Source organism: Bombus fervidus, chromosome 2 (assembly GCF_041682495.2).
Source record: "Bombus fervidus isolate BK054 chromosome 2, iyBomFerv1, whole genome shotgun sequence".
NCBI lineage: Eukaryota > Metazoa > Arthropoda > Insecta > Hymenoptera > Apidae > Bombus > Bombus fervidus.
Window position 1 is genome coordinate 14,363,021 of NC_091518.1, and position 25,777 is coordinate 14,388,797.

The 25,777-nt window shown below is 46.5% G+C and overlaps 1 protein-coding gene across 1 annotated transcript in view; it reads left to right on the forward strand.

Annotated features, from left to right (window-relative positions):
- Nucleotides 1–25,777, forward strand: part of LOC139995334 (uncharacterized) — a 307,852-nt gene that overhangs the window by 84,645 nt on the left and 197,430 nt on the right. The gene's annotated exons all lie outside the window — the stretch shown is intronic.

The window sequence follows — 25,777 nt, forward strand, 5'->3', positions numbered from 1 at the left end:
CCACTCTCTTTCGCACGTCGTATATACCTACTCTAGTCGCTGTCGAAACGTCCTGTACGTACAGTTTGTACAAGTACCTGAAAGTTTCGTCACGATGTGTGACGTACACGTATAGGACGTGTCGTGTTGGCCGGATGCGAGTGCGACGTAAAAAGGGTTGGAAAACGCTGCTCGCGATTTTCGAGCTTGTTGTAGAGAGTTCGTCGCTTCGAACATTCAGCCACCCCACGAAGAAGTTTCGAGTACTCTCTTCGTGTGTTCGGTTGGTGTTAATTCGCGGTGGATGTGAGTGTTGCCTTTTTCGGAGTGTATTTGAGTTGCTGTGGCAGGGTGAAGTGGTTCATTTATGTTTTAGAGTAATTATCGTTAAGCTATGTTTTCTGAAACGTGTATCATCGTATGATTTTCGTATTACGTATTATCTCTCACATATTTAAAATGCACGTGTAACGTGGTTGCAGTGTAATTATATTATTGATCAGTGCGCGGCTTGCTTAAGAAATACGTATTACGAAATTCGTCTCCAAGGGATTGTTCGATGAAAATTTCTTTTATACTCGGTTTTCCACGAAATTTGAAGCAACGAGTCGCCGAGGGACTTGTATTATCCTGGTAGCTGCAAGCATTTCGAGTCTTCCCTCGCGTCGTGTTGTCTTAACACGCGCAAAAGTTTCACCGTAAAAGCTCGAATAGGAGGAGACTCCGGTAACGACATCGCTGCGTACTTGCAAAGGTTGAAAGTTGGTCTCGTTCGACGTGTGCCATTAGACGACAAACTTGGTCGTTAACACGCGTGCCGACACCGATTCGAATCGGTTCTGACGTTCTATTTCATTCGCGAACGAATTACAATCTCCGATCGGGCAATCGTGCCTTCTTGAATGTTTAACGAGGTCTCGCCGTGCACAACGAATCGCGGTCCACTGAATACAATGGTCTCGAACTTGGCGGTCATGAGACCTCCGAACTGAGCCCAAAGTCAATTAGAAATTCAGGAGCCTGCGTCGAAAGTCAACCGAGGGATTGGCGACCGTGTCGGCGAACGTTCCTCCCGAGCATTTATATCGTCGTCCATTGTTGCTGAAATATTTTTCACTTCTCGGTAAGGCATTCAGGTATGCTTGGATTTGCATCGTTAGATACATTCGAGAGGAATGCGCGTAGGCGTTCTTGAGCAACAATGTGTCCGGTTAAGGTGATTTGGCTGTACCTGGTAATTGTCCTCTTGTTTGCCGTTGCTCGTTAAGTCGGATATTGAATTGAACTAGGAATCGAGTTGCGTGAGAGTGACGTTTTATCGATATAAGCTCGATCTCTAATAATTTATCGGAGAAAACTCGAGTCCCGTTAAATGACGTTGCTTCGACAAACTTGTTTTCGACAGTTTCGCTGAAAAAATACAGTCTCCGAAAAAATAAAACTCTATCGTTAAAAAAATTATAATCGCGAACGATTCCAACAAGCCACCGACAAAGGCGAAACTTCGAGAACGTTAAAAGAAAGATGAAGAGAACCGTTTACTCGATTCCTAACTTATCAAGCAGTGAGAGAGATGGCGTCGATCGATCGCAGAAAAATAAAGAGCGCGCATTGAACCGGCCCGTGGAACACGCTCGACACGAACCTGGCCCGGTCGAGAGTGCGCCAATTAATTCACCGCGGTTTATTTATTTATCGAACGGTCCTGTGGTACCACGCCACTTAATCACCACGATCTACGCGAGCCTGGGACTCGGCCCGGACGAAAAAGGCGGCTGGTTGAGCTTCGTCGGTGCAGATAAATCAGCGCCGATCCGCGAGCGATCCGCGGACCAACAGCTCCGCTCTGTATCAGCGGAAACCGGGCGCTCGCGCGGTCGATCGTTTCTAACGAGCTCGCGTGTTCGCGGTGGCGCGTTTTGTTTCACGCCACGATACGGCCGAGTTCTCGAACCGATATGCAGATACAACGCGGTGGCAACGACGACGGCGGCGGCAAGGTGGTGTGCACAGGTAGAGGAAAGGACGCCGGTACGCGCAGCTAGATGCTCGTAACGGGGTCCCGCAGGGAGAGTAGCTATCCTTTTTCCCGACTCCTACGCGCTCGCGGGGCTGTCCCTAATGTCTAACGAATGGCCCCCAATAAATTCATAAGCCGGCCAAAACATGGCCGCGAGATGCAGAACACGCCGCCGACGCCGCTCTTCCCACCGCATTAACCCGGCCCCGAAACCGCGTTTTATATGCACACGACCGGATATGTAAGTATACGACTCAGTCCTGGCGGCTCTAAGTACTACTCCGCTGGCCAGCGTCCTTAACGTTCTCGTCGGTCCGTTTCAAGTCGTTTGGGTGTCGAATCTGTTGATTCTTCGAATAATGAAATACGAAGTGGATTTTCACGAGTAAGCTAAAGAGAATTTTAGCGATATAACGCAATGCAGACTCTACATGATGCGTGCGAAATGTATGCTTGTAACAGGAATCTTATAATCTCTATATATATATTTTCAAGCTCGTTCCGAATTTCCTAAATATGGGTAATTCTGATAGCTGTATCGTATTACGAAACTTTAATGAAACTTCAAAAAGTTTCATGTAACGCGTAGAATATATTCGCAAAAATTTCCAATAGTAGGTTTGTGAATCGCTTTAGATCTCGATAAATGATTAGCTACCGAGGCATTACCATACTTTGCTAATATGTAATTTACGTTAAGCAAACAACGATTTGCCTCGTTCACGGTTCAAACAAATAATTTGCGGTTTAGCGTTTTAAAAGAACTAGCTGTACTGTCGTTAACTTCCGTTGTCAGGAACCATAAAAATCCCTCATTTTTGACGTTATTCCGTGACGACAGAGAACCAAACGGTGGTGTTGAAACGTGGCGGTGTGTAAGGACAAGAAGAGCGCAGAATGGAGGACGTACATTAAATTAAGTCAGTTTTACGAGGTTGGCGTGGAAATGAATACGCCACGCCATGAACGCACGCCCCATGCCTACCTTGGTACGCGATACCATAAAGTGTACCGTATCACCGTAACGCGTGGATACGACCACCGGCCACGAAAGCGAGCGGGTTCGCGCGTATCTACGCGCCTCCATGCACCCACGATACGCGCCTTTCTTTGCGTTCGTGTTTCCTCTTATCGCGCCACTCAACGCCGTTTCAATCGCAATCGTTTCCATCGCGGTTACTTTCGTAGAATATAGGAGAATACCAAATTTTCCATTTAGAGTTTGAGCGTGAATCATCGTGTTCTCTAATTCGTCAATTTTCAAATTCTCAAGTTATCGACTAGTCGATTTCTGGAATTTCCAAATTGCCTGATTCTAAAGCGAGTACTCGAGTGAACGTAACGGACTTTGAATCGTCAGAGCGGTTTGCAACGGTTCTGGAATCTCCAAGTTCCCTAACTTGCAAACGAGTACCCGGATGAGTTACAGTTCTTGAGTTATCGAGGTAATTTGCAACGAAGTACGTATAAACAACGTATTAAAGCGCTCGTTCGACCGATTCCAATTTCTTCGTAAAATTATGCTTGAGTAATTATCCGGCGTAATCGTAAGCAAAGATTCCAGATAAGATTTCCAAGGCTTTCAACTCGAGCCGATCCGGTGAAATTGTGTTAAATGAAACTCGTTGCTTGAGCAAACGAAAGATACGCCCGTGGCGTATCGCGTGTTCAGAGAAATTTTTCGTCGGGTCGCTTAACTTTTCCTTAATATCCCCGAAGCATGATAATTGGTCGTTGCGAATTAATTAGTCCGGGGAAAAATCGTTGCGGTAGTATTCGCCGTTCCGTGCAAGCACAAATGTAGCGTAATTACGAGCGATCGTGATTCGAACGCGGCGCACGTCGAATTATGTATAGCGCGCAGTGCGCTTCGATGAAATAAGTCGGGGAAAGAATTACACGATGCCGGTGAAACTGGCAACGAACAACGGGACTAAATTCAAAAATTAGCTATGATATCGTGTAACGCGCTGACAGTTACACGGGTATACCACTACGTCGTCATTGTTCCGTCAGCGTGTCGCAAGAACACGGAACGCGGATGCGGGATAAATCAATTATTACAGCTGTAAAACGAGAACGTGCTCGCGTATGTCAGACGGCTGCACCGGTGGCGAAGCTTGGAACCTGAGCAAATAAGCAAGAGGTAGCTCAGCAGCCTACTTCAATGATCGCGATTCGCTGACATTGATTCCTCGACGATTCCACCGAGAAAGAACCATTATCTTTCTCCTTTGACCAGCCTATCCAATAGATCTGTAAATATCATGGCAAGTCGGTTATCTAAATTCTATCGATCGTCGTGCGATCCATCGCTCGAGCTATCGTGCGAGCGAGCGAGCAGCCCACGCCGTGGTGCGACAGACGATCGGTCGAGCGAAACGATCCTACTCCATCGATGACATTACACAGCATTCGAGCGCTCAATCGTTCTACGAACGGGTCCCGCGATCGATCGAACATCGTTCTAGAATTCGACTAGCCTCGAGCTTCGGAGCCTCTTAGATCACCGTCGATCTCCCGCTTCGAAAGCGAGACGTTCGTCCCGCAGTAATGAGAACAATGCGAGGCACGTGACGCCGTGGCCATTCTTATTCGACGACTTTTCTCTCTCCGTCTCCGTCGTTTCTCGGGCTGGCTATCCTCTTTCTCTGCCGCGACCCGGCTCGCCCCGTCTCTCTTCGTTCCTTGGTACACAACGAGGCGCGCACAGAGAGCGAGTTATAGCGGCACGGATCGAGGTAAATAATATATTAATATAAGATACGAGTGGCGGTGCAGTGGTTGGCAGGGCACCAGGAGGTAATGGATGCCTGGGCTCGCTGGAAGTGACGGCTCTCCGCTGGTTGCGTGGCCATTCGTGGTTAAATTCCTGGTTCCTCCGAGGAGACCCCCCGCGGTCTGTAGGCCCCGCTGTCACCACCCCCTGCCAAGGCCCCCCCTCGAAACTACGCTCGCATGCCTTGGGCACCGCGTTCTTCCATCGCGTTCTCCGCCACGTTCCATCATCTCCAGCGAAATCCGCCGTTCTTCCTCTCTTTCTCTCTCTCTTTCACCGTCTCTCGTCGTTTCTTCCACTTCCTTCCATTTGCTCGTATCCTAGCCTCTCCCCCCGTCCTTCGCCCTTCTTTATATCTCTTTCGCGCGAGCTTTCCTCGGTAATCTCTTAATCTCTCCAGTATTTCGGGTTTTCTCGCCTGGACGGACCTTCTCGCGGAACTTCGATCGGTCTGCGCTTCGCAACCGAGATTCCTTGCAAGTTGGTCGATACGTATCTCGCTTCGATCAATGAATTCTAAAACTGGATCGATTCTTCGACGATTCTAACGGCCGAAACACGGCTATTCGCAACCGTGACAGTCCATGCTGACAGAGTCGATAATCGAATTAGGCTGTGTAGTGGCTCACGACCTCGATGGAGAAGGGAAGAGGGAGAAGAGCAGGTGAGAGGCTGTCGTACGTATCGAATCTGTCGACCAGACGTTGGATATTTCATCGAATCGATGGAACCGGACCAAACCTCCTAACAGGCCGTCCTATGCGCGTAACTGAAAAATGCTCGCAGCTCGTGGTGTTTCGTTTCATCCGTTACCCCCTGGTAAGTTGAGGAGGAGGAGGAGAGATGATGGGTCGCTGTCGGACCAAAACTGTCCGCCGATGCGTCGCCCCTTATCGTTGCCCGGCTTCAAAACGAAACGACGTTTCTGTGTACCACGTTGCCTCGTTCCGACGATACGTTTTCATTAGACGCCAGATCCGCTGATGCTCGCGGACGAGTTCGTGGCTGGACCCGCAGAGTTGTCGATCTCGTTTGACACGAGGCTTTTTCCTGGCTGATAGAATGTTCGTTTCGAACCGGAGTTGGCTTCACACATACAAGAAGGGTTTCCCAGTGTTATTAATGGCTCGTAATTTCTGGGAATTGTACCAGCTTTAATTGGATTATAGTTTTATAGGATTGCTCGTAAACAAGTTGAAATCGGATATTATTTAGTTCGCGCACAATATACTAGCAGTGTATAATGACAACCTTGCACGCGACGATACAGATGGAAGCTTCCTAAATTATGCTAAACAGTGACACGCGTCATTACCATACAAACTTGATTACAGCGATGTATGCTACGCTTAGTAAATTTAGTATCGAAGCAATAACAAACACGACACGAAATTATAAAACAAATTGACATGTAATTCCCATCATGCGCGATGTCAACAGAAAGTTGAAACACATCCAAGAGGACGTCAGCCAAGCCTCGGTTTATAGCGGAAGCTAAATTGATACAACAGTGTCTGAACGATGCCAAGCAGCGATTAGGTACGGTGATCTTCTCGGTGTCCGGGGACAAAGGGCGACAAGAACGTCGGCGAACGACATGTCCACGAAAACCGTGCAAAATCGTTTCGAGGGGGTTCGCGAGCGTGACCAATCGGTCGGGCGTCCGTCGCCAGAATATACGCAAGGCCTGAACATCGGGCGAACCAGGTACTATTTCTCTCTCTTTCTCGAAAGGGCCGAAAATAGCTTCGATACTAACCGTGCTAGGACCGCATGGATCTCCATCTTGGAAATAATTAGGGGGACCAAGATCGATGTCCTGGTCCCGAAAACCACTCGTAGATAGGATCGGGACCAAGTTTGAATGGAGTCCATTGATGCGTCCGCTTCTCTTCTCTCTGCTATCAGCATCCACGGGCCAGCCTAAATCTCCCAACTCGGCCGAGGGGACCGAGAGAGCGTTCCGAGAAATCGAGCGTCCTTTCCGGGACGAATTCTCGAGATAAAAAGGGTCTGAATGAATCAAGGCCAACCGCACGAGTCTATACGCCGACTTCTTCTTCGTCTTCTTCGTCGTTGTCTCTTCGTCCTCTACTCTCTCCACCGTCCACGTGAACATCGGTTGCCTTTCTTCGACCGCCGCTTCTTTTTCGTTCGTTCGGTTCGTTCTCGTCGCCTTCCTCCCCCTCTTTCTAAAGCCGTGTTCCTCGACCATGGTTCCCTCCGGTGAACAGACGGGCCTGTCGCCATCTCCCGAAGATGAGATCGCACGATAGAAGGACACCCGGTTTTTTTCCTCGCTTTCCGGGATACCATCTCCAAGACGGAAGTCAAGCTCCTCTGCTATTGTCTTTGTCCAAGATCCAAACGACTGTGTGTCTTGCGCCACTCCGCTTCCTGTATGAGACATAGCTTCGTTCGATCGGTACTCGATTTTCCAAAAATCGATGCACCCGGTCATCTTCCACGTCTATTTCTGCCGTTTATCGTTTTCGATGATTATCTATTTTTGGCTGGAAACACCATTTACGGACATCAATTAGGGATTCGAATTCGTTGCTCGTGGCAGAAGCACGTAACGGTCGAATTATCGGCTGCCATACATCAAACGCTAGAATTTCGATATATCCGACGTGACGATCGATCTACAGGTTGCGCAATAATTACGGGAACATCATCGGCTCATTAGCTATCTCGTATAACGATCACGTTCTTATCGAGGCTATATTCCGATCGTTTCCAAGTATTTTTGACGGAAACCTAAGTTCCGACCAGCTTTTTGTTCTCCTCGTCGATCCTTTTCGGAATAATCGGATATAGAGAGGAAAGTGGCGCGCGACGACGAAACATTTTCATACGAATCGAAGTATGATTCACTTTAATGCGTTTATTATGCGCGACAAGGAATGTCGGCGTGTCGCGTTAAGTGACAACGACAATGGCTCCGGCGGTTGTAACGATTTAGCTGGAATACACCACCGAACCTAGCGACAATAGACCGCCACGCGAATAGAAGGGAAGAAGGAGGATGAAGGAAAAGGAGGGACATAAGCCGATGATGATGTTTCTCGTCGTACGTGACAGGATGCACCGCCACGTGCCCGCTGTGCGGGTGGTTGCTGCCATATTCGGTGGTGCGATCTTCGTCATCGAGTACGTGGAAGACACTGGCACACGCTGCATGTAGATATCTGATCAATCGACACGCTATCAACCCTTCTTTCTTAACAAGCTTCAAGAGAATAATACATACTCTTCGTAGAATAAAAACAATACTTTCATCGTGACATCGTGATATAATTGCTTACCCTGTGCTTACCAATTTCAATGGCGTACAAACAATTTCGAATTGAAAATTAAAATCTGTGATTCTGTAACTTTGTTCCTTTTCTAAATTACCGATATTTATGCATTTATGAAGAATCTAAAATTGTAGAAATACAAAGAATATTATAGCATACGAACATCCGTAGACGAAAATCTAAAACATATTCAACAACGTGAAAAGCTTGTTATAATATTTCGAGGGTGAAACGAATTTCTATTTAGATTCCGTTTCTTTAGCTGCGCGTATAAAAATACGAATGTTTATAAAAATACGAATCGAAAGCATAATCCGTGTCACGAACGTTCGATGTCACAAGGCAGAGAGTTAGAATCAATTCAGCATCGATAGAAAATAGAATTACAGTCCATCTTAGAGACCCAGCGAGCACGCAACTTTCCGGTTCTCAGAAACCATTATACGTCGATCCACGTGTCCCGTTCATAATTATTCTAGGTTGCACCTGGCAACATGCGACTGCATCAGTCTAGAGACGCGTCTACGGAATCGATGACTCACGGCTAGACAAGTCGAACGAGGTGTCACGTTGAGTTTCAATCGGTCGCTCGAGACAGGAGTACAATCCGACCGACGCCTGGTGGACGCGCGTAGTCTTGTCGAGTTCTTACGCGCTTTTGCGTATTCCACGCGTCCAGAAGCGACACGAAACTCTGTAATAACAGGCACAATGGATGGTCATTGTTTACATCGAGACAATCGACTCTATTGTCGTGGAATAAAAAAGAAATCACTTGTCGATGTTTGTCCGGCGAGTACCGATGGATTCGTTGATGCAAATCGGTGAGCGACGCTCCGTGCATTTTTAAGGAAACGTTCTCAGTAGTAGACATCAAGTGGTTGGTTAATCGTTCCACAGAAATTTATCGTACGCGACAAAGGGACGAATTGGAAACGCGTTAGATAGGAGGATTTGCGGCTGCAGCATGAAATTACGGTGATAAAGTGTCGAAGAACCTCCTCGCTTGACGTATAATGCTCATCTCTCGAGGCAGCATCGAAGCGTGGCCTGAGAATTTGCTCACAGGGTATAAAAGCCACATAAACGCGACCCTGTCCGTGGCAATAAAATCAAGTTGAATTTAATTACGTACCGTTATCTTTCCGAGGATCTAGTCGTTTTATCATTAAACCTCCCTTCTCTCGATTCAACACCATAGACGGACCACCGCGCAAACCATTAAACTAACCCGGCTTTATTAAATTTGTAGCCGACCGTACGGTTCATCGAAATAATAGAACGGTCGGCCAATTACCAAACCAGGAAACAAAGGCCGATCCTCTAAGCGTCGTTGGAACGTGCCGGCGTTGCATGGAAATTTTGGCTTCCGATGTTATATTTTATCTACAGTTTTCGATGGTTGTTAAAAAGAACGTAATGTTAAATACAACTGTCGGATGTTACGGACTCTATAAACGCAAGACTTTCATTCGGTTTAATAACAATTAATAGAGAAAATACAATACGAATGGTCAATGCTGCTCGAAAACAAAAATCTCGACGAATCATCTTAGTCGACGAACGATCTTGGCTGGATTTTCATGCTTTCCATTTCGGTCGTGCATCGAGCGAGAGGTTATAATCGGGGGAATTCGAACGACCGGATGTCCCGAAGGAGACGAGCTGTAGCGAGCAGCAGAACGCGGGCCCTCGTAAAGCGTGAAATAATCAAGCGAACGAAAAGTGGCAATAAAATGTGTCGCCAAGCTTGGTAACGAGCCCGAATGGGCCGGTAACGGAGGCGGCGGACCACCCAAAGAATCTTGAACGGGAGGCGGCTCGGGTGGCGGGGAACCTTGGGCCCTACAGGGGTGGGAGCGGGGATTGGGGGTCACTCGGCTACTCATTATGCATCTCGGATCTCTGCTCGCACCTCTGTTGTTAATCTCGCTAAGCGTTAATTTAATTAAACGCCTCCTCCGTGGTGCGCGACCGCGCCATTCATTCTGTTTCTGCGTTCCACTCTTGTCCTGTTCTCTTCCCTCCGTCCCGTGGTCAGATACCGCGACCCACGGTAATTAACGCTGGTCGAGATGGAACGCTCGGCTATCCTGACGGAATTATTCGCCTGCGGAAACGTGTACTCTTCTTCCAAGTATCCCTCGAGGGAATCTCCGCTAGATTCGCTCGTTTTGCACGGTGCTTCATTAAGAAATATTCGATTTTGCCATTGAATGTTGTTCGAGGAAATTTTGAAAGCTAGTCACATGGTATACGTAGATGACGTCGAAGTCGAAGAGCAAGTAGCGTGCTTATTGTAGGCTACAGGTGTGCTTGAAGTGGAGAGAAAGTTGGAAGTAACGAATGGTGTAAGCGAATCGAATCGAGGTAGTATCATTGGGAATATCTCTACGTTTGGAATATGACATTTTAAACTCTCGAAGTTATTAACGTTTTCTAGAGTATCGATACTTTCTACGATATATGGTAGCAAATACATAAATCATCGAGGAGTACATAACCGGGAACAATTCAACTTTTCCTTTAAAAGAATCGTTTTAGTTCGATATCCACGATAATAGCTTACTTGTTTTAAAACAATCCACGGTAACGTTCCGACGCAAAGAATTCCAAACTTTCCCTTTCGCGTGGCAGCTGTACTCCCGCAAAAACATTTCGATCGAACCTCGCACCACGGCCGATCTAATCCTTTCCGGATACTTTTCGATTCGACTAAACCCGACTCTGGCAATCCGGCTGGTATCGATCCATTTCACATCCACCAGCTGGAACTGGATTAACATGAATCGCGTTACGATTTCTCCGCTCGTTTTTCTTCTCGGATCCGGAGCATCGTGGACGTTCATCAATCACGTTTCTCAACGAGCCACGAGGCCCCGGTTACAACGTCGTACATACAGGAAACGATACGCGAACACGTCGAATCGTGCAAAGCGAAACGCTTCTCAACAGGTCGAGCGAGTCGAGCCAGATAAAGCGGACGATCGGTTGATTACGAACGGCGGCAATTAGTTCGCGCCAGCCGAGCGCGTTGGGTACCATTCGTTTCTTCGATACCTTCCGCGAACGTTCGTCCGATGCGCCGAGACTTGCGAAACGTTCGTCACCCTTTCACTCCACGGGAAATTATGGATCGAACGTCGAGGATAGATAGGACGGATGGTAACACGACGTTGCAACGCTGGTTCGTGCTCCTTTAGCGAAATATCGCTGCTCTTTCGATTCCGATACGCGACGCCGTGATTGTTCAACGTGTTCCAGGACGAGAGAAATTGAATTGAAGCAATTAAGTAATAATCGTGGTAAGATTGTAGTACGAGTTACAATTATTTCGATAGTTGTTGGAAAAATTTGGCACGTTCGGTGTATCATCGAAGGATATACGAAATATTCTACGATTTCTATCAACTGTCCGTACGACTGAAGTCTCCAAGTTTCCATCTGTAACTTGTAAGTTCTTCTCACAATCCGTAGTGTTCTTAATTGGATAAATTATCAAGGCAAGGGACGAGGGACAATAAAAAATCCATCGAAAGACCTTCGTGTGCTATATTTTCTTGAAGAAAACAACAGACTGCACCAGGAAGAAAAGGTAAAGATTGCGAAAATCGAGCGGTTCTTGAAGGTAGAAACGCGGACGCACGTAGCGTGGGGGTATCTCTATCAGAATGTGTTTTACATTAATACTTTAGTGTTTTAGTGGCGATTGCCGGCCGTTAATGCCACTCCGGCTTGAGTGGCCTGGCTCCCGGCTTTACAAATTTATACACTCTCGCCGGTCGCTCGTCCTCTCCGATATGATATCTACGTTCTCGAGCAGAGGCAGAGGCGAGGCGAGTCGAGGCGAGTCGCTTGACCTTATTCTCGGCACCGGTCTGTCCATCGCTGCGCGGCAACCTCGAGGTCCACCTGAACGATTCACCTTCGCCACGCGGAACTTCACCCGTGATCGATGCGACCCGATAATTTTACTGATCCGCGGCCGATCAACCGAACCGCACTCGTTGCGCAACGCTCCTCGACACAGTCGTCTCAATCCACGATCTTTAAGTGTGTTTCTTGGTCCAGTTGACGCGTCATTAATAACGCGGACATTTGGTATACGCAATACGCGGTTCCTGATGTCCTTATTTCTTTCAGTCGACAAATTGCCAAGTGACACGGTTTACCGTGCATGAAATTTAGCAACCGTGCGTTAGATGTGTGTTTCTTTGGTTAAATTACTAACGTGGATATTCGCACATCTCAGCACCAACGTCCACTATCCATGTGTCTGGACCCTATCAGTTAGACGTATCAGTTCACGTGCAAAGATCACCTACCATTACAAGGTGTTGTTTTATAGTACAAGAGGATCTCGATTATCAGAATACCAATCGGTAAAATAATCCACTATTATTTGAACGTCGTGTAGGTAATGAAAAATTTGGGGATAGCTCTTTGTGAGAGAAGTTGGTTCTGCCGTTTTTATAGTTGGTTCTACCGTTTTGCCGTACATCGAAGAAACATATTCTAACCAATTTTCAAACGTCGTTTTCGAAAAATCCTACCTCAAGTGTAAAAGGACGAAATCTCCTCGATAGAACGCATATAGCGGCCGCAGCGAAAAGGAAACGTAGCGTGCACCGTCTTGGATCAGCTCGAGGATTGGTAGTGGTGACGGATACTCGGATACGAGAACGATGACGGTGCTGGTGGTAGTGGCGGTGGTGGTGGTAAGTATGGTACCCCTGGAGCGGGTGTCATCATTTATCTCGCACCGGAGATCGGGCCCGCCGATACAGCGGGACGTTTTAATGGCCGAACCATGTTGGAATTAACCAAAACAAAGACGAAGCATCAATTAGGCGACTTTTTCTTCCACTTCTCCTACCTCTTCGTCTTGCTGCTGGCCCGCGTGATCTTGCTCCTTCACGGTCCGTCGTGTCAAAGAAGAGGATCGGAGGTGCATACTCGTATACGCGGCCCACCTATGTACTCTCTGCCTCCTCTGTGACTCCCTTTCCATCCCCTGTCAGGCCCCTTCTTCGCCGCTTTTACGCCAACCGTATTCTCTCCTTCTCCGCGATTCCCGCTCGCGCTTCTTTCTCGTCGTTGCTTTTTTCTACTCTTCCTGCGGCGAACGCGCCCTCGCGATTCCTCTCCCCCTTCGCCGTAAACCGTATGCGCCCTTTGGCGCCCAGGTAGCCGCATTGTTTCAGATAATGGCTAATAAATTGTCCGACGAAATCGCGCGGACTCGGACCACCGCGAATTGCTCGCCAATTTTCTTCGTGACCTTCTCTCGACTTCTTTCTTCTTGATTTTCCTGAATTCTTAACAAAACGCACAATAATCAGCCTGTGATTTGAAGAGTCTTGCGTCGAACAAATGGTTGATGTTATTTTGACGAGTGAAAATCGTTGAAGTGATCGCCACTTCTAAGAAAACTCTACATCTGGTCTTCGGTTTTCTCAAGCGCTGAGGCCATCGATAGCGCATAGACAAAAGAATGCGTCGATGACAGACCATAAGCGGTACATGTGCGACGTTGGCTTCGGGGGTTCTTTTAGTCTCAAGGTAACATTGCTAGCGTGCGGATCTGGACCAGCTTACATTGTATTCCACACTTTGTACTTTAATATTCACAATATATATATACTTACAATACCTTACAATTTACCCACGCGTTTCTTTGATTCCACATACATCAAATAACCTTAACAAAAAGAAAGCAAGGATGAGAGGATTTTTGTTCCTAGCCGTGCCCCGCTTCTTCCGTAAGAACAATATATTTACTACAGCCGTATAACTATGTATTTGTAACGGCTGGAAGTAATGGTTGTAACGTAAGTACCTAAAGGGTCGGCGAATCTTACATTTTCTGCACCGCTCTCATTACCTTCTATACAATACGACTTACAAACAACCGTTGCTAAATCATTTAACATTGTCTATTCATGACCCTCGGATGTTTTCTAGCCAATTTGAGCAAATCTACTCGTAGCCTAACCGTAGGTTGCACGGGTCGTTGGAAAATAGAAGAAAATCGTTCGTAGACCCATCCGTTGGCGGTAAAGCAAAGGAACGGACAAATTGCCGGGCGTATATTACACGCTTCTCAGAGCCGCGTCACCGTGAAATATCACATTTTGGCACGAGACCCCCGCGTTTACGAGGGGTCGAAGTGGCGCGCGAGCGAAACGTTGCTTCAAGTGGGCTACGAGATGAAGAGGGATCGCCCCAGGCTATCCTTGACCATTTTCAAATAATTAACGTTGGTTTTCGTGAAACTATCGGTCTTCTACCTACCTGACCGTCCTTCGGCCCTTACCGTACAAAAACGAGGATCGACGTGTCGTTTTCCTGACGCGGTCCACAAATTTATACCACATTTTCAAACTATGAAACTACGGAAGAAGATCGAAGCCTTGGACAGCCGTTTGGAATCCTTGAGTGAGCAGAATTTGCAGTTAAAGAGTTTTCAGAATCTGGGCTTTCAGGGCTCTCTTGCGTATTAACAACGTTTTATGCGTCACGAATCGTAAATTATTCTCTTTTTATTTGTCGTTTCACTGTCATCGGGTATCAACGCCTCGCGGTGAAAGAGATCGGGGCGACACCACGCTGCGACGAAAGGGCGCGTTTCACATGCAACGCCGATGATGATGGATAGTCGAGACGGTGGCTGGAAATCGGTCGCGGAAGGGCCAGGCTGCGACCACACGCCACAAACGAGAAGCTGATCGCGCAGGTGACGCCTCCTCCACTAATCACCATCGGTTTTAGATTATTCTAAAATAATGACGGCCTTCTAGCAGCGAATCGACGGTGACAAATCGCCGGAAATCGACGATCGGCTGACGTAATCATTGGACGTCCAACGTTCCTGGTGAACGGGTCACGATGAAACGGGCTCTCAGGTGTCGCGGAGACATCCTCGGAACGCGCTTCGTATCTCGACATTCTCCTCTCGGATGCCACGAATTGTTCCTAACCGTCTTGGACCACGGTTGCGGCAGGAAATCCTAAATCAAGTTGCTCGATAGTAAACGTACTTAGGTGTCGCGTGAGAACCAGCTCCAAGGAACGGAAATCGATCTTTACACGATGAGATTTACCTGGAGGCGTGCCTCTAGACGAAGTTTCGTGTGAGACGAACTGGGTATCGCGATGTGTATCTATTTCCAATCAGATTTTTTAATAGAAAAAAAAGTGAATATTTACGTAAAAGAAATAGCACTTGTTAGATATAACAGCAACTACACGAATTAAAGTGGGAGGGATTGCAAGAGATTATATTAACCGATAAGAATTAACCGACTAGTGAGAAACTTGCAAAATTGAAGGATTCGTAAAAAAAAAGACTCCTGCCCATTTATTTTTTGAGAAAACTGAAGAATACTCCAGTCCTTTTAATTTTGTTCAATTTGTTCAATGAAAAAATAAGAAGCTACGAGTGTACAGCACGAGTGAACTTCGTTCAGAACGCACAACCGCGTAAATTCCAGCCATTCATCGCCAAAAACGAGCAACCGAACTCCCCCATTGATCGGCATCCACGCTCGGAGGACAAAGCAGAAGTGGAGAAACGGAATCACAGCCAGATACGATCAATTACTATAAAACTGTCCGACCCTACCGAAAGCTCGAGGTGCGTTCCGCGTCCAGGTGTGACCGCGACATCCTTGGAACGTCTTGACCGCACGGTCCGCCCGCTTTTTCTCATCGAGCGTATCCTAGGAGGCAACCGAAGATTCGGGCGTTTTTCAGCGCGCGGTCTCACGACGGGCCGCGACCAAAAAAGAACAGAGGGATCGTCGGGAGTATTAATGCGAGGGCCTTCCTCGTTACGCCATCCGCGTCGCATAGTTCCCTCCTTTGGAAGTGCCGCGATCCTCCGCCATCAATGGGAACGCGCGTGAATGAACCACAGAGAGGGGAAGATGGTCGCACATATTCGAGGGAAGAATACCACTCTCACGGTATCAGGGTTACTCGTTTCGTGGTTATTCGTGATTCGTTAGCTCCAGCATTTGGCAATTAAAATATAATTGAAACTGTTATCGATTACCTATAACCCTATTACACGATAAGTGATGGAGTGGTCACCATTTCTAAGAAAACTCTACATCTGGTCTTTTAGTTTTCTCAAGCATTGAAGCCATCGACAGCGTATAGACAAAAGACTGGGACGAAGGCAGACCATAAACAGTACACAGGCGACGATGGCTTTGTCACGTGAAATAAAAAAGAGAAATCGAAGACGAAAAATAAAAGATAAAAATAAAGAAATAAAAAGAGAGAATTTATTTCTTAGCACTTGGTTTACACTAACTACAATTCACTTCTGAACTCCAGACGCGACTTTTCAAGACTGAAGCTCTTACAACTATTTTGACTTTCGGTGGGATCCGATTCTTTATCTTAACCCTCAATATCCCCACTATCCACGCGTTTGTTAGGCGTTCTCGAATATTCGGCGAAAGGACCGTCGGGATATTGAGGGTTCATTAGGCACTTCGCCGAGTGTCGCCACATCTTTATTTCCGTCATCAGCCCATCGGTTCCGAAGCGTGGCCTGGTTCCCGATGCGGACTGAGATGTGGTTGATGTTACAGCTTCGGGGCTTTCAGTCATAGGGTAACACTGCTGGCGTGCGGATCTGGACCAGCTCAAATTATATTCCGACTTGTATTTACACTTCTGTATTAAAATATATCTTCCACCTTACAATTTATTCACGCGTCCCTTCGTTCATATACATCTAATAACCTCAAGAATAAGCGAAAGCATCGCAGAAGACTTGCCGAGTTGGTTAAGACATCCGCGTGACGTTCGAGAGCTCCAGGGTGGAACCACTTCAACGTGATAACTCATTTTTCCTGACGTGGCTCGAGCATCCTCCGTCGAGTCGTTTTAACGCCATTGGCTGGCGTAGCAACAGGAACAAAGCTCGCAGAAGGAGTTCGAAGCGTAAAACACGAGGGCGTAGCTTCGAGCAGGGGAAGGGAAGCGTTCGTTAATTTGATGTAATTTAAGAGAGCAGTAATTATATTTAATGGTGGTATCGTCCGATCTTGAAAAGTCTCAACAAACACACTGTACTCTGACACGAGAGGAATATTAATCTTAGTCGTAAATTTTGATATGCTGCGGAAAGCTGGCTCCGCGGTGCCTCGCCTCGCGAGGTTTATTGTCCCGCGACATGCACGTAACATCGCACCTGAAATTCTTATCGACTAACGGCTCGTCGTATGTAACGGACTAACGCACACTCTCCGTACGATTCCGAATACGCGAGTAATTCGTTCGTTGCTCGAATCTTTCGACGGTTTATTACTCTCGAGAACAGCTGAGCGTCAGAGAAAATGTTCCTTACCGCGGATTTATATCCCTGTTTGAAATCTATCGTCGAAAATGTACTCGAAATTTACTCGAAATCTCTTTGACTCGAGCCTTTGCGAAGATATAAAAATTGTAACGTTACAAAATTACATTTGCTATATACAAATAGATAAGACCTTTCTCTAAAACAGAAGAAAATACTATACACACCGCCAAGATGTCTCATTCCCAAGGTGAGACATAAAAAAAACCTTGAGACACCTATTCGAACCTTCAAATAATTAACAACGATCCAGCGCGTAGGAAGCGGCAGACGATCGACGTGTCACGTAATTTCGGTTAACGAGGAGGATCAGCCTCGACCGACGAAGGCGCGGCGGTAAGCGTAGAGAAAGAGAGGCTCTCTACTAATCCCAGACAATCCGTGACCAAGTAACTAGCGTTGTCGTTGCCCTTGCTCCAACAGGGTCTTTTGTTTTTCCCATTGTCCAGGCTGTTCATTTTCAGGATAAATGTTCGGGCAGGTTGCAGACGTTCGTGGCGACAGGCCTCGCGAAAGCTTACCTCTGCCAGGTTAGCTTGCCTGCTGACTTTAAATCACGGCTTTTCGACAGGCTGGCAAAACCTTCTTCGAGTAGGAGAAGGGAGCGGAGAAAACGGCAAGACGAAATGACGGTGAGGCGAAGAGGGAAGAGGAGAGAGAGAGAGAGAGAGAGAGAGAGAGAGAGAGAGAGAGAGAGAAGTATCGTGCAAGTTCACGAGGGTTGTTTTTCTGGGCGACGTCGCCGATAAGATAGGGCCCCGAGTGGACGGGGAATATCCGGTGCCCACTTTCGAGCACGTCTGACAGTTTTGTACCTACTCGCGCGGCAACAGATAGTCTGTGGACGACGACGCCGAATTCCGAATGGACAGGGTGGTCCCTCGTTCGGCTAAACCGCCAGCGATCGGATACAACGAGTCGCGGCAGCGACCGCTCGTATCTCGTTTGCGGAAGCTACGCGATACTTCGTGCCGTTCGGCCTTTTCATTAGAACCAGGAAACTGGTAGATAAACCTGGAAACCGAAGGGGATTATTGATCCGGGATCTTCCACATGGGCATCAGCGGCCGCGTTTCGACCTCTCGTGCGACTCCTTCCTTGATCGATTCTTTTCGTTCTACAACGTTTAAGAGGCGTTCTAATGGAACGAACATGTATGGAAATATCAGAGTTAATGCTTGTTTTTAAGAATTGAACGATAAATTGTGTTTGCACCGAAGAAGAATGTGGACGATCTTCTTGTTAAACAATTGTTTTTTTTTTTGTACGATAAAAGTTCGCGTTCAGATATGTAGATTCGATCGATAAAAGCGCGCTTATTAAAATTTAATTGCGGTAAACGAGGTTTTACCAGAACCAATATTTCCTGATATTGTCGTAAAACACATTCTTTATATTTGAACGATGGACACGTGAAACCGGAGAATCGGAGAAGAAGTACTGTTAACAAGGATTACAGGAAGATTAAGTCGCGTGTCTGGGCGACAGGTCCAATCACCGGCGGAAATCAATTACCGTCTCTCGAAATGACCGTGTCCTGGTAATTAACCAGACAGAAGCTTCCCCGTGGTCTGACACTGATTGGTCATCGGCGATAATGAACTTATTTAGGAATAACCGAGTCGTCACGCCACGACCGCCTACCTCTCGCGTCTTTCTCTTTCATCGGTGAACGTTAATACGCGGCGTTCACGAAATTCGACAAGCACTTTCGACGTGAAATAACGTAAAGACGCGGCTACTCGTATTAACCGAGAGCGGTAACGAGAATAGACGGGGACGCTGCTTCTAAACGCTGCTATCTCGGGACATTACGTTTTCATGAATTCCGATTCGTCCGGTTGAAGGAAATCAGGATTAACGAACAAGTCTTTCTGGTCTTCGGCCGACTTATCGTAATATATTAAGGCCATTTAGATACCGCTATCCCTGACTCTGTCACCCTATTAACTGCATGAAACAGGAGGCTTGCAAGGCCTTCCGAATTGTCGCGGACGACCACAGAATCTTCAGGATTTCGATGGTACCTGTAACTGCATTAAACGGTTGCCTCTTAGAGATCGTTTGCTTCTATAGAGAAAATAAGCGAAATTTATTCGAACGAATACTTCGTTTTAGTTAATATCCTGTATTTCATGTGATAAAAATCGTAAATGTAATTTATCGCGTAAGAGATATGGAATAGAAATTAATCTTAAATATCCTAAAATTAAGAATTTCTTACGGTTACCTACAACGCTACTGTAAGGGGTCAAGTACACATAGATTAAGAACAGAAAAGTTCCAAACTAAAATGAATCACGAGTATTTCAAACTTGAATAAACAGCTTCGATTTGCTATCGTTCTCAAAGGAACAATTTTTTGATCTCTCTTAAGAAGAATATCTAATAACTCATCGAAGATAATTCCTACAAGTGATTCTACGAAACGTATCAGCTCGATAACGAGAAAACAAATGCAGTTGAGCGACACGATGTATAGAGAAAAATGGGCATTGTCCAGGGAAAAGGTAATCGTTGCGAAAAATCAGTGGAAAAGGGACCGGAAGACCTCCCGCGTTCGATTCACAGGCGTGAGCGCTCGCCGCGGACGAACTGACCGTGTAATTTAATTTAAGTTACGAGCACCGATAGCGGCCGAGCCACAAATCAATTAGAGTGGTCCGTTCTTTCGGGGTGATAGTGATAGTGGCGGCGCAGACCACGCTGTAAACATCTTTACTGCCAGATAAGTGTGCGAGCGTACCACCACTGTCCTGCACGTCCCAACGCCACGCGGCCGACCTTCTCTCTCTCTTTCTTTCTCTCTCCCTCCCTCCCTCTTATCTGACCACCATTTTGTACTCTCGATTATTTCGCTCATTGGATTATTGCCATTAAGGTGGACCTATGGTCTTTGTCCAACGACTTTATACTTTTGATCATGCGCTTCTGCGACTCCTTTTCAATTCCTTGATCGTCTAGAATATAAAAATGGTACGAGAATTTTTAACCGTTTAAGGACATTACGTCGATCGTTAATACACGCTTTTTGTCAAGTAATTAGAAAAACAGTCGTAAGAATTTCTCAAGAGTAATAGCCAAGAATGGAAATTTATTTCACGATACAACAAAGGGCTCGTGACGAAAGCGATTCTCGTCTACGTTTGTCTTTCTTTGGCTGAGCAATATTCTAGCGTCTTTAATTTCATTTCGGTATATTTATTAGCTATTATTCTCACAACATTTTGAAACTACGGTACCTTACCCTGTCGATATTATTTCCGGACTCGTAAACCATCCAGTATTCTTTAATCGCTTCAACAGCTTGTACGATATTGTTGTAACAAAACGATAAAAAAAGGTAGGAAAGGCAATCGCAAGATTTTTTAGCGAACAATCGGTTTTACGATCGGTCGGTTGTTGCGGTATATGGCACAGCGAGCCGACAGACGAGCACGAACACTGTCGTCGAAAAAGGAACGTGGCCAAATGGAAGTTGGCATTCCAGCGCAGCGTGAGCCGGCTCGTCCTAGTCCGTGCACCCGCTGCTCTCTCTCGGTTTTCTTCATTCATCCGGACCAAGTTTTAGACAACGTCGCGCCGTCGGGGGTGTCCACCCGATCGCGACGATCCTCTCTTCCTCGATGACTCCATCCGGCCAGTTTCTTCTCCGACCGGTTTCAGCTGCCACGTTTCGATATTGTCGCGCGGAGATTTCGTTGACACGCGGGAAATAAGAAGCATCGTTTTTCTCAAATGTCTTTAAGGATCTACGTAGAATTAACTAGAATCGAATATATTGAAAGTTTAAGGCCATTGAACTGTCTCGTCTTCTACAAATTTTACTTCTTTCGTGACGTTTTTTGCTAAACCTGTAACCTTTCTATAGTTAATGTCAGAGATACTTGACACTGAACTATCGAACTATTTACTCCCTTCGTGTAGACTGATCACTTGTTTGTAGCGTCTTTTTCTTCCCATTGGGTCTCATAGAAGAATCTTCGAAAGTCAGGGACACGATGTTATCGCGTATTACATACGTTTAGTTTATGTACATTTCCACTTTTATTTACATTTACGTTTCTGTGCGCTTGTTTACACTCCTACTCTGATTATTTACTGTTCCAAATGCAAACAAAGAGAACGGACATCTTTTCGAAACAAAAACCTAATTTGCGCGAAGCAAATCTTTGCAGAAAGACCGAGTAATCGACTATGAAGAAATACATTTATAATCATTACCAGGACGAAAGAGTTGCTAGTTTCTCGGTTTATGTATCATCCAATACGAGAACCTGGTACCGTCGAAAGTGCAAAAGTCTAACTTAAACGCAACGGGACTAAAAATCCTGGTAGAAGTTAAGAAGCCTCTTCTAGGAACATGAAAGTCCGCGTTGGAAGCTTATCTTATCCGAGCGATTTCAACTGCTTTCTAAAGAACGTTCTCTATCGGTGTACGGTACGGAGGTTTACGTTTCTCGTTTCTCCATCGTATACTCGTATCGTCCTATTAATTCTCCCGGTCGGTTTTTGAACGACGCGCGATTTTTCCTCCTGCCCGACCTGAAAACGAAAGACCGATAGATCTGTTCGAGGGTTTTTCTTTTCCTTTCAGCGACAATCTATTTGCGCTATTGCTTGTCCAAAGCGGTGGTGCAGGGTACCAACGTCTGATTCGATCCGATTCGCACCAGTGCGCAACTAGTTCCGCGATACAATGTCTGATCCGATCTGATCCGATCCAATCCGATCAAATCCGGCCCGATTCGACGTAGTACGCGACTCGCTTTAATCACGCACACGCTTTGCATACCTGGCTTACAGATTTTTGATTGCGATACCGTTTCACCTTGTCCCTCTCTCGAGCAGAATTCTGGAGACCCTCGCGATCGTTCGTACCTTATTACGCTCCTCTGCATGACATTTCCTTTCAGCGACGCGGTGCAGTGACCAACCTCTGGTTTATATCAAGTACATACATTGGGCTCTATGAACCCGACGACTCGTGGTTTATCGTTTCGAGAATCCGCTTGGTATGAGATTCTAAAGCGTCGTTAGATCGAACGTATCGACCAGAGGAAAGAGGGCGATACAGATGCGATATTTGAAATAAGTCTTTCGACTATCGTACTTTTCCTTTTTACTATTTATACTCCTTGACGTATCTTCTGATATTATTAACGTAGTTACTATGTTTCATGGAAGCTAAGTATCTTATTGGTAGTTTATTTAACACTGGAAATACTTAAAAAATCTCACAATTACTCGAAACACTTGTTGTTACAGCATCAGAATTCTGTGCAACGTTCGCAACGAAACAAGAAACTCATTTCTTTCGGAGAAGAAAACGACACCCAAAGGGAAGAGCTCTTTACAGGATCGCACAAGAAGAGAAAGAGGAAGAAGAAAAAAAGAGAGGTTAAGGCAGAGAGGAAGAAAATGGTGGTCGAGCCCGAGGGGTGTCCGTAGTGCGATGAAATAGTGTCCGTAATCCGGCGTAAGTTAGCGCGGAGCGGTGTCCCACGGCGAGGAAGACGAGGCCCAATGTGCTGCTCTTCGTGGTCCTCGCGAGAGCTGCGTGTGCTTGTGAATACTCGTTCGTCTCCGACGCGAGTGGCCCCTTACTCTCTCGCGGCAACTCGAAAATAAAACGTCTTGGGACAGTTGGAATTTACGATGGAAAATTTCGAGCGAATTGCACTTCCTCCGGCTCTTCGAGGATGGTCCAAAGACGAATGGCTTTTAGAAAATCGAACGTCGACCGAACGCTGTGCTGCACCGTTCCGTTTACAGTCACACGTTGTCCGTACTTTGAAATTTTTGTTGGCGCTTCGTAGCGTGTGGTACGGCATACGAAATATATATCTATGGTCAATTTTTCTTGTTTGTAAATATTCGAGATGTAGATAGAGCAATTTCTCGGTAATTGCCGTAGCCATTCCGATGTCATTACCGGCTCATTAAATCCATTCGAATGAGGCACGCAAGTTGAACATAGCCGTACACTATCTCCGTCACGATCTACATAGAAACGTTGCTCTAACAAGCATATCAAACTAATTTCATAAGCGACACTTTGCTCCAATGCAACGCGACATTTACGATCAGATAGGAGATCGATTAAGACCTCCCGTGCCTGCGTATACCACTCTATCCCTGTGAACAATGTTAAACCTTCCTACTGCGTAATTCATCCAACGTCTAAAACGTTTAAAATTTATTTTCCACGGACAATTTACCGTGGAGTGAAATTTGCCAAAAATTCAATGGCAACGAGTCGAAGGGAACACGAGCGTGGTAAGGTTGAAAGCGCAACGGACGAACGATCTTCCACGGGAAGGGAAAGGGAAGGGGGCTGGCATGAACGTGGAACACCGCGAACGATGCATCACGGTTGCACCCCACGCGGTGCATCCCGGTATATTAGTCACCGGGAACGGGCACCAACAGCCAGGGCCAAATTGAGTCTTTGCCATAAAGCAAGCCGTAAAAGGGGTTGCAGTCGCAGGCAGACGATTCAACCACGTGGAAGATGAGCCTCCGCGAAGAAAGAACACCGGTCGTGTTCGATGCTAGGGACCAAATGGTACAACGAGAAAAAGGAGGAGAATAGAGAGGTGAAGAGGGACGCGTGGACATTCAAATTTATGGTAATGTCCGACCGCTCTGCACGAGGTTATCGATATGGTCCTCGTTGCACGTTGTTATTCTTATTATTAATATTACTATCCTGACGATATTCGCGACCCAACTGGCCGCTCTTTTGCGACGTTTCACCGGGGCAAATTTGAAGCACGACCTCGTCTTTCACGAGAGACAGACAGGTTTCTTTCGTTTAATCTCACGTTCCATCGTTTCGCGATTTGTCGTTGCTCCGTTATTTCAGATTTTTCTTGTCTTTCGTGCGTTGTTTCAACTTGTTGACGTATTGCAATAAAATTCTTCAAATTGTTCGATGTCAACGTTTCGATAAACTCGTCAAAAACTTGAAAGACGACCCACCGAAGCAGGTTGCTAGGCGCTATTCTGTCGTTTGCCAGGCACGCGCGGCGCACGCGTTAAATCATCGCAATACGTCGCTGGGTTTCCCTTCTGGAGGGCGCGTGCATATTCATCGGGAGGAAACGAAACGAGGCAAGGCGTATCCGGTCGCGTCGGGGACGGTTAACCGCTGTGGCGCGCACGTTACGAAAGGTTTCCGCGCACCCGCGGAGCCTCGCGACACGTTCAACAGCCGGCTGCGAGATCTCATATTTCTTCGAGGATGATATAAGGGCCATCGCGTCGCGGCCTCTTCTTGTAAACCACGCTGCATCTGCCTTGGCGCGCGAACCGTCCTCTACATAGACGGCGCCACTGCGCCGCAACGTGGAACGTCCGATCAGAAGGATTACGACTTTATAGCCAAGCGGATCCTTTGTCTTAACGGATCGTCACGGCTGTAGAGGCCCCTTTGTTGTTCAATTTACGGTTCTTAGGATTTTAGTACGCGGCTATACAGGCCTACGCATTCTTGCCTCGCGTTCGAGTCGTGGAAGAGAATCATTTTTATTGCGCACTCTGGGAAATCATCTTTGTTTTCGAATGAAAGAAGTTTGAGAAGGTGGGAAGAGCGTGTAGCAGTCGAGGGTAGATGTTTTATAGGGTAGAGCTGGTGTTAATCGTATTTTTCAGAGTACGTTCTTTCTGTTTTGACTGATTAAAGGCTTTCTCATTTCAATGAATACCAATATACATTGGTATATTTTCATTTGGAAGCAGGTTATCGTAGCAACAGCGTGAAAATTGAGAAGCGTTGGAAAATCTGTAAGCTAGGCGAATGCTAATAACATTGTCCCAATATCAGAAACAAAGTTACACGTGTTTCATACAAATTTGTCTGTTCGACAAGTAGAACAGTGTCGCGCTATTGTCAATCGATAGTCCTGAATCCGCCATTCCTACCTGAATAATCCCATCGTCGAAGGAAGAAGACAGAAGGCGATGCTGGCACGACGTACCAACGATTTCGTACACGGCGCGGCGTATAAATCTAACTAACAAAGTAGACAATTGCGCGTTTTTGCGGGGTGGAAAGAGTCGTGCTCGTAGCGAAGCTTTCTCCGAACGACGCGCGACAAGCGGCGGGCTGATTTATGCGTCACGAACCGGCGAACCTTGAATCTTCGTGGGAAGTTTTCAAGCATAAATCCGACCTGTAAATAACGCCGTGGGCGATCGAAGCGAGCGGGAGAGCGCGAAACGATCGTAAAAATCACACGGAACACCGTGTAAACCGCCCCATCGTCCGTTTCCACCTGACGCGCGATATAAAGCCAAGCGAAATTAGTTTATAATGAATT